The sequence below is a fragment of the Nicotiana attenuata genome, chromosome 6 (genome assembly GCF_001879085.1).
Source record: "Nicotiana attenuata strain UT chromosome 6, NIATTr2, whole genome shotgun sequence".
In the NCBI taxonomy this organism is placed as follows: domain Eukaryota; kingdom Viridiplantae; phylum Streptophyta; class Magnoliopsida; order Solanales; family Solanaceae; genus Nicotiana; species Nicotiana attenuata.
The window spans coordinates 30,831,204-30,838,408 of NC_031994.1; the positions used below are offsets into that span (position 1 = coordinate 30,831,204).

Sequence of the window (7,205 nt, forward strand, 5' to 3'; positions counted from 1 at the left end):
CATAACAGAAGAGTTCAATCAGCAATGATAGAATAAAATCGCACAAAAGAGAAGAATAGAAGTTAAACTATTCTTAACTCCATAGCCTCCGGAAGATAAGTACAAACGTCACCATATCGATCTGCCAGACTCTACTAAGTTTGATCGTGACTCGTGAGACCTATGTAACCTAGTGCTCTGATACCAACTTGTCACGATCCGGATTTCCCACCATCGGGACCGTGATGGCGCCTAACATTAAACTTGCTAGGCAAGCCAACATTAGAACAATCTACTTCTTTTAATAGTTTAAATTAGATATTAAAGAAGAACTGAGATAACTGAATAAGTTTAAAGTAACAATGCGGAAGCGGAACTAGCTAAATATTTATTACAATTCTCTAAACCTTGTATCACGAGTGCACGAACTACTAGAGTAATACACATAAGGGTCTGAAATAAATAACAAGCTGTTCGGATAAAAGTACACAGCTAAATAGACAGAGGATGGGGACTCCAGGTGCTGCGGGCGCTGAACAGTTGTACCTCAAGTCTCCGCGAATGTCCGATCCGAGCTCTCTAGTAGCCGCTGCCGGGACCGTCTCCAAAATTTGCACAGTGTGCAGAGTGAAGTATCAATACAACCGACCCCATATACTGGTAAGTGTCGAGCCTAACCTCGACGAAGTAGTGAAGAGGCTAAGGCGAGTCACCTACGCTGGAACCTGTACGCAGCCTATAATAATGACAAAATAATTGATACAGTACAGAATGAAACAGCCAACGGGAAATGATTACCACTGCCTCAAAAATAAACCAGTGTCGTCCAAAATTACCAATCTTTACCAGCTCAAATAAAAGTACCGGAAAAAAACGCAGCTCAAGAAAATGAAACATGTTGGTTGTTGCGGCGCGCAACCCGATCCCACCATATATCAATATCAATATCGTAATTTACCCTTATTTCGCCATATCAGTCCACCCTTATTCCACCTGTTGCGGCGTGCAACCCCATCCTACCGTATATACATATTCACCCTTATTCCACCATTAATTCTCCCTTATTACACCTGCTGCAGTGTGCAACCCGATCCCACCACATCAGTACCAAACAGTCAATATACACAGTCAAATCAACAGACTAAATCACAAGGCCTTTACGATAGATAAATACCAAACTGAACCAAGAAAAGGAACCTTGTTCAACATAGAATCTACACAAATAATACTACACAGCGAAACCAAACCAGCAATTTACATTTAGAAGGTACAAACAAGTCAAATTAAGCAAATAGCAGGGATTAGAAAACTATGAAAAGAGCTAACATGATTAACAAAAGAAATCATTGATTAACACGTAGCAATTAAGCATGGAAAGCATTTAGAGCATGTAACAATTAATATAGGAGGAAAAACAATTAAGGAAAAATGATAAATCAGGGAAAACAGATAATTCGGCGGCGTAAAAGCACTCGTCACCTTTCATATACACCGCTCACATGGAATTCACATAACACAAAGTTCGAGGGTTCCTAATTCTCTCAAGTCAAGGTTAGACACAACACTTACCTCACTCCAAAGGCCACTCAAAGCTCAATTGCAGCTTTTCCTTTCAAACACGCCTCCGAACCAACAATATCTAGCAAATTACCAACCAAATGTTTTAAAATAAGCCTTAGGAATCACCCATGATCGATAAGAATTCAATTAGGCCATTATCAAAAAGTCAACACTAGGGCCCGCTTGGTCCAAGTTCGAAATTCGGACAAAAACTCGATTACCCATTCACCCCCGAGCCCAGATATAAAATTGGTTTTGGAATCCGACCTCAATTTGAGGTCTAAATCCCAAATTTATTAAATTCCTAGTTTCTACCCAAAACTCCCCAATTCCACCATGAAAAACCTTAGATTCTAGGTTGAAATCTTGTAAAATGAAGTGAAAGATTGAAAGAAACTAGTTAAGAATCACTTACCTATGATTTGGGGGAAGAAATGGTCTTTGGAAAATCACCTAGAGGGTTTCTTGTTTTGAAAATTTTGAGAAATGAGCAGAAATTCCGTCTTAGTTAGGTTTAACACAGCGGCAGATGTGGCAGCTGCAGATGTCCCAATTGCGAGAAATGCTTCGCTAATGCGAAGTGTTCCCCGGCCCTGCTGTCTTCGCAAATGCGGCCTGAGATGATCGCAAATGCGACCAATACTTCGCAAATGCAAAGTCCACCCCTCAGCCCAACTGCTCGCAAATGCGATGGGTTCTTTGCATTTGCAAGGCTCGCAGTTGCGATTCGGACCTCGCAATTGCGAAGTTTGCAGACCTGTAGCACACCTGCAAGAATTCCTAAGTTCCATTCACTCTGTAGCCTATCCGGAACTCACCCGAGCCCTCAGGGCTCCAAGCAAAACATGCACACAAGTCTTGAAACATCATACAAACTTGTTCACGTGATCAAATCGCAAAAATAACACCTAAAACTACGAATTAAGCACCAAATCAAATGAAATTCTCAAGAACACTTTGAAATTTTTATTTCTCAACTGGACGTCCGAATCACGTCAAACCAATTCCGTTTTTCATCAAATTTCACAGAGAAGTCTTAAATATTATATTGAACTTGTACCGGGCTCCGGAATCAAAATATGGACCCGATACCAACAAGATCAAACATCAAAACTTTTCTTAAAAACCAATAATTTTTTTTTCAGATTTCAATTTTAAAAAAAATTCATAACTCGGGCTAGGGACCTCCGAATTCGATTCCGGGCACACGCCTAGGTCCCATATTTCGATACGGACTCATCAAGACTGTCAAAATAAGAATCCGAGTCCGTTTATAAAAAATGTTGACCGAAGTCAACTCAATTAAAGTTTTTAATAAAAAATCCCTATTTTTATCAACTTTCAACACAAAATCTTTTCGGAAATACGCCCGGACTGTGCAGGCAAATCAAGGAGGGATAAAATGAGGTTTTAAAGACCTCGAAACACAGATTTTGATTTTAAATCATAAGATAACCATTTGAGTCATCACAACTATGGTTAACACAAATAACCTATTACATGTTGCCAAAATATTAATAAAATCTTTCATAGGAAATAATAGAAAAGAGGGGTCTCTTCTCAAAGGTTGAAACAATGACCACCCCAAGCCAACAGATATTAAAATTTATAATTAACTAGATATCGATGCCCGTGGTGTGCACGGGCTCAAAAGGAACATTAACTCGTCAAACATAGGCTCTAAAATTCATATGAATGAATGAGAATTCCATTCATTCAACTGAACTATATTTATATGATTTAGCACAATGAAGTAAAATTGCAAACATCTCCATGTGGTGCTCATACGTGTCTTTCTCATCCAAAACACCATGCTTGAATTGAATCACTACATTTGCCTTCCAACAGATCGAGAGATCTAACCCCATTAGTAATGACGTGTTACATAGTTTCATAAACTGGAACCTAGTCCAACAGCTACACATGAATACATCTACCACATTGGTAGTGATTTCACTTAATTGGATATCAAAGACACCAAATCAAACCATAGATGTCTTCCGGTGGAGTAAGCCGAGTAATGAACAAAATTCAAAAAAGCTTTAGATAGTTGCAATTTTTCCCATCACGTTGATAACGCGAGCCAGTAGAAATGCATGTAATTTCCCATGTTTGGCTTGTGCCACACTAATCAAAATCTTCCTTATGATGTCAATCACCATTGTTACTCGTGTCTTAGGCTGGATTTCCTGGCGGGTAGTAATATTTTCATTCAATGTCTTTAAGTCATGCTATGAACCCATCAAACAAAAAACTTCTGGCTAGGCTTCTCACTTCCGCGCCTACGTCTAGCTCAACACTCACCGCCTTAAATACCCTGTCGCCGGCAGACTGCACTGCGTATCCAACAAGTAAAATAAGAAAAATTTCATTGAAATTGGTATTAAGACATCAAAGCGAGACAAATGGAGATGCTCCCTACAAGGACCATCGAACTACTATTTTTTTAAGTTTGTGCAAGGAACATCAAATATCTTTTATGCCTTTTTTGAATACTAAATACTAAATAAGGAAAGAGGGAAAGCAAGCAATCTTCACCTGTAGAAACGTAAAATTAAGCAAGAGTACTTGACGAGAACAAGTTCCAGAGCGAGCAGGGCTAAAATAAAAAAAGATATCAGATAACACGATTGATAAAGATGAACCAGATAGGATAAGTTACCATCTCGTAATTGGCAGAGCCGGGGGTTTTACATGATTTTTGTGTAATCATTCAATATCACAATATATACTTGATAAATATGAGCACTCCTTTCTCTACTCAATAATACGTACTTGAAAAATATATCAGATCAATGGTTTGGCTAGTTATCAAAAATATTATACGAACAACATTGGACTAATAATAGAATCTTATCACAATGAGCCAAAAGTGTGAATAGTGATGATTGAATAGTGTGAAACTATCTTGTTTTACATAGAATATGCAACTATCTAGTCAACCATCAAGCTTCTATTGTGAATCCATTAATTCATTGAGTTCAAGAGCTGCAGGAAATTGTCTATATTTTTAGGTATAGAGGAATTACAGAGTAAATGTAAAATATTTAAACTGTGAAAAACATGATCTTTTGGAGGTACTGTTTCAAGTTGCAAATTATTAGAAGTGGTCACTCCACTTGCAAAACCAGCATAACACAAAGCGCCTAATGTGACCACAAAGTTTAGAAACTACAAGGTTGTGTATAAAAAAGTCAGCGTTACCTGCTCCCTGAGTTTTTGTGTTTTATACAGCGGAACTCTTGTACTTGAGGTGCACAAATTTCCTCACACTTGCTGCAAATGTAAATGCATATAACTCAAGGATGGATGACTCACCCTGTAGATTTCTACAATGAGTGGAAGTGAACAAGCAGAGATGTGTAGCATCTATCAAGAAGTTGTTCAAACTCCACAATGAAGGATCAGTAAAGGTATACTGCTCACTACTATGATGTCAATGGGATTTCTCAAAAAAGATAATCCCACATCTTCAAGCTGCAAATATAAGAAGTATTATAAGAAGGAACTTTTCATTGTTTAAAAAAAATGCATTACAAGAAACAATAAGAAAGATCAGTTAACCTTAGGAGCAAATTCATAACCATTGCAAAGTGAAAAATTGCAATTGATAGCACACACATGGCATAGCTTCTTTTCAATGCTTTCAAATATCACATTGAGTGCAAATGTTGCTCTTGTGAGTGAACTAAATACCTGAAAAACAGAAATGGTACATCACAATATTGACAACTTAAAAACTGGTAAAAATAGAGAGAAAAAGGACTAACTTTCTACCTGGTGAAAGCTAGTCGACTCACTATCATAGTTGTGGTCGCCCTTTTACATCAAAAGTTTCGACTCTCGTGAACTTTTATTTACGCATAAAAATCATTGTATTTCTTGATTCTCTCGTAATCGAATTGTTACAAGTATCACTTCACGTAACACCCAATTTTCTCATATTTTGGGATCTTCTACGTATTATGTAAAATCATTCATCGATTCTAGCTCAAATATCTATCCAAAGAACAAATAACACTGCAGTACTTCTCACAAACTTGCACCTGGGTATAAATTTCCCAATTTGCATGAGCAAAACAGAGAAATTACATACATGCCTGCAGAAATCGAATAAGACAACCAAAAAGTACGAATATTGGTGATTACCAACAAAGAAAGTGCAATAATCAAGGACATATTGCACAAAAAACTCACCAAAATAAAAGGCTTATATTTGAAAGATAATCTCCTAGGAAGAAGCATATGACATTTGATTTGAGATTCAGGAATAACAAAAATCGAGCTATTCAATAGAGAAACAGAAGAAAAGAAAGAACGATTCAATGGAGAAAATTTAGAATGTTAACATTGATTGGGATGTGGTGGTTGCTTGGAAAAATAAAGTATGCCATTAAACTTAACGAAACGACTTACAGATGTCAACCGTAAAAGGGAGGGGGGGGGGGGGGTAAGTAATGACGGATTTACATAATGGCAGGTGACAAAATCTGATAGTAGTAGGGTTTCGTTAACAGGTAATGGTATATGTGTCCCAAAATGGTAATGTCAGTGGCATAGATAGGCCATTTCGTTAAGTTCGATGATGTATTTGAGTTTTTTTCCGTCATCTAAATTAGCTAATAGCTTGTGTTATTATGTACTTATATTTTTAGCTTATTTTCTAACTTTATAGAATCACACTACTTTGTTGTTATCACATAGAGTGTCCCTTTCTTTGCCTTGGTTGATCCATAGACTCATGTATCAATCAAGAGCATTTGAGGGCTCATTCCTGTATTTGTATTGGTTGACCATAGACTCGTGGACCAATCAAGGCCATATGCATTCTTGTATTCGTATTGGTTGACCACAGAGTCATGGACCAACCAAGACCATTTGAAGGACTCATCGTGTAAATTCCCCTGGTCAACTTATTCTAATTTCCATAAGTGTACACTATCTGTAAGCTTTTATCGAAATCACAATTCTGTCTTATTTGCCCTCATCCAACAGACCCTGCCTAGTTAAATGGGAGCTTATTCCCGCTCTTCTTCGCTCAAAGATTTCTTTATCATATTCACAGCAATCTCATTATTCTCTATTTCCTCCAGTCAACCAGGTCTATGTAAATCTAGCCAACTGCCTTGTATGGTTCCTTGTACATATGTTTCTATTTTCTTGTAGTTTTAAAGGGTAAGAGGATCCGGTTATCATGTTTATAGAATGGACTTCCAGAAACTCATAGACGTCCACAGGAACAACAGAGCCAATATGACAGCGGCAGTGTTAATACAGAAGTAGGAACTTTCCTAGTGAATCCTCAAAATCAAGTTATTCAGTTCAAAGACAAACCGGACAACAGAATATGTCTTTCTTTTTTGCTTGACTTTTACTGATATTATATTTAGTCTCCTTCTGTCTCACCGTACCATTTCACATTACCCAACATGGTACGCGTGGATATATATGTTGTTAATCGAAGGCCATGATAAAACTTCTGACAGAATAACTTCCTATGGCTGATGGCTGATGGCTGATGGCTGATGCCACTTTCCTTAGAATGAACATAATATCTTCAATTGGATGCTTTTGAGATTCAGACAAGATCTTTGAACAAAAAAATTTCCTTCCTTAGTTTAAAAGATGTCAAAGTGTTGCTTTATTCTTACTTAATCCGGTTTTTC

At 37.4% G+C, this 7,205-nt stretch overlaps 1 long non-coding RNA gene across 1 annotated transcript; it reads right to left on the reverse strand.

Moving 5' to 3' along the window:
* Positions 4,755 to 5,638, reverse strand: LOC109228220. Its single transcript, XR_002068342.1, has 3 exons — positions 5,317 to 5,638; positions 5,104 to 5,235; positions 4,755 to 5,016 (listed from the first exon to the last, which is right to left on the reverse strand). It is a non-coding gene; the product is annotated as an uncharacterized LOC109228220 (long non-coding RNA).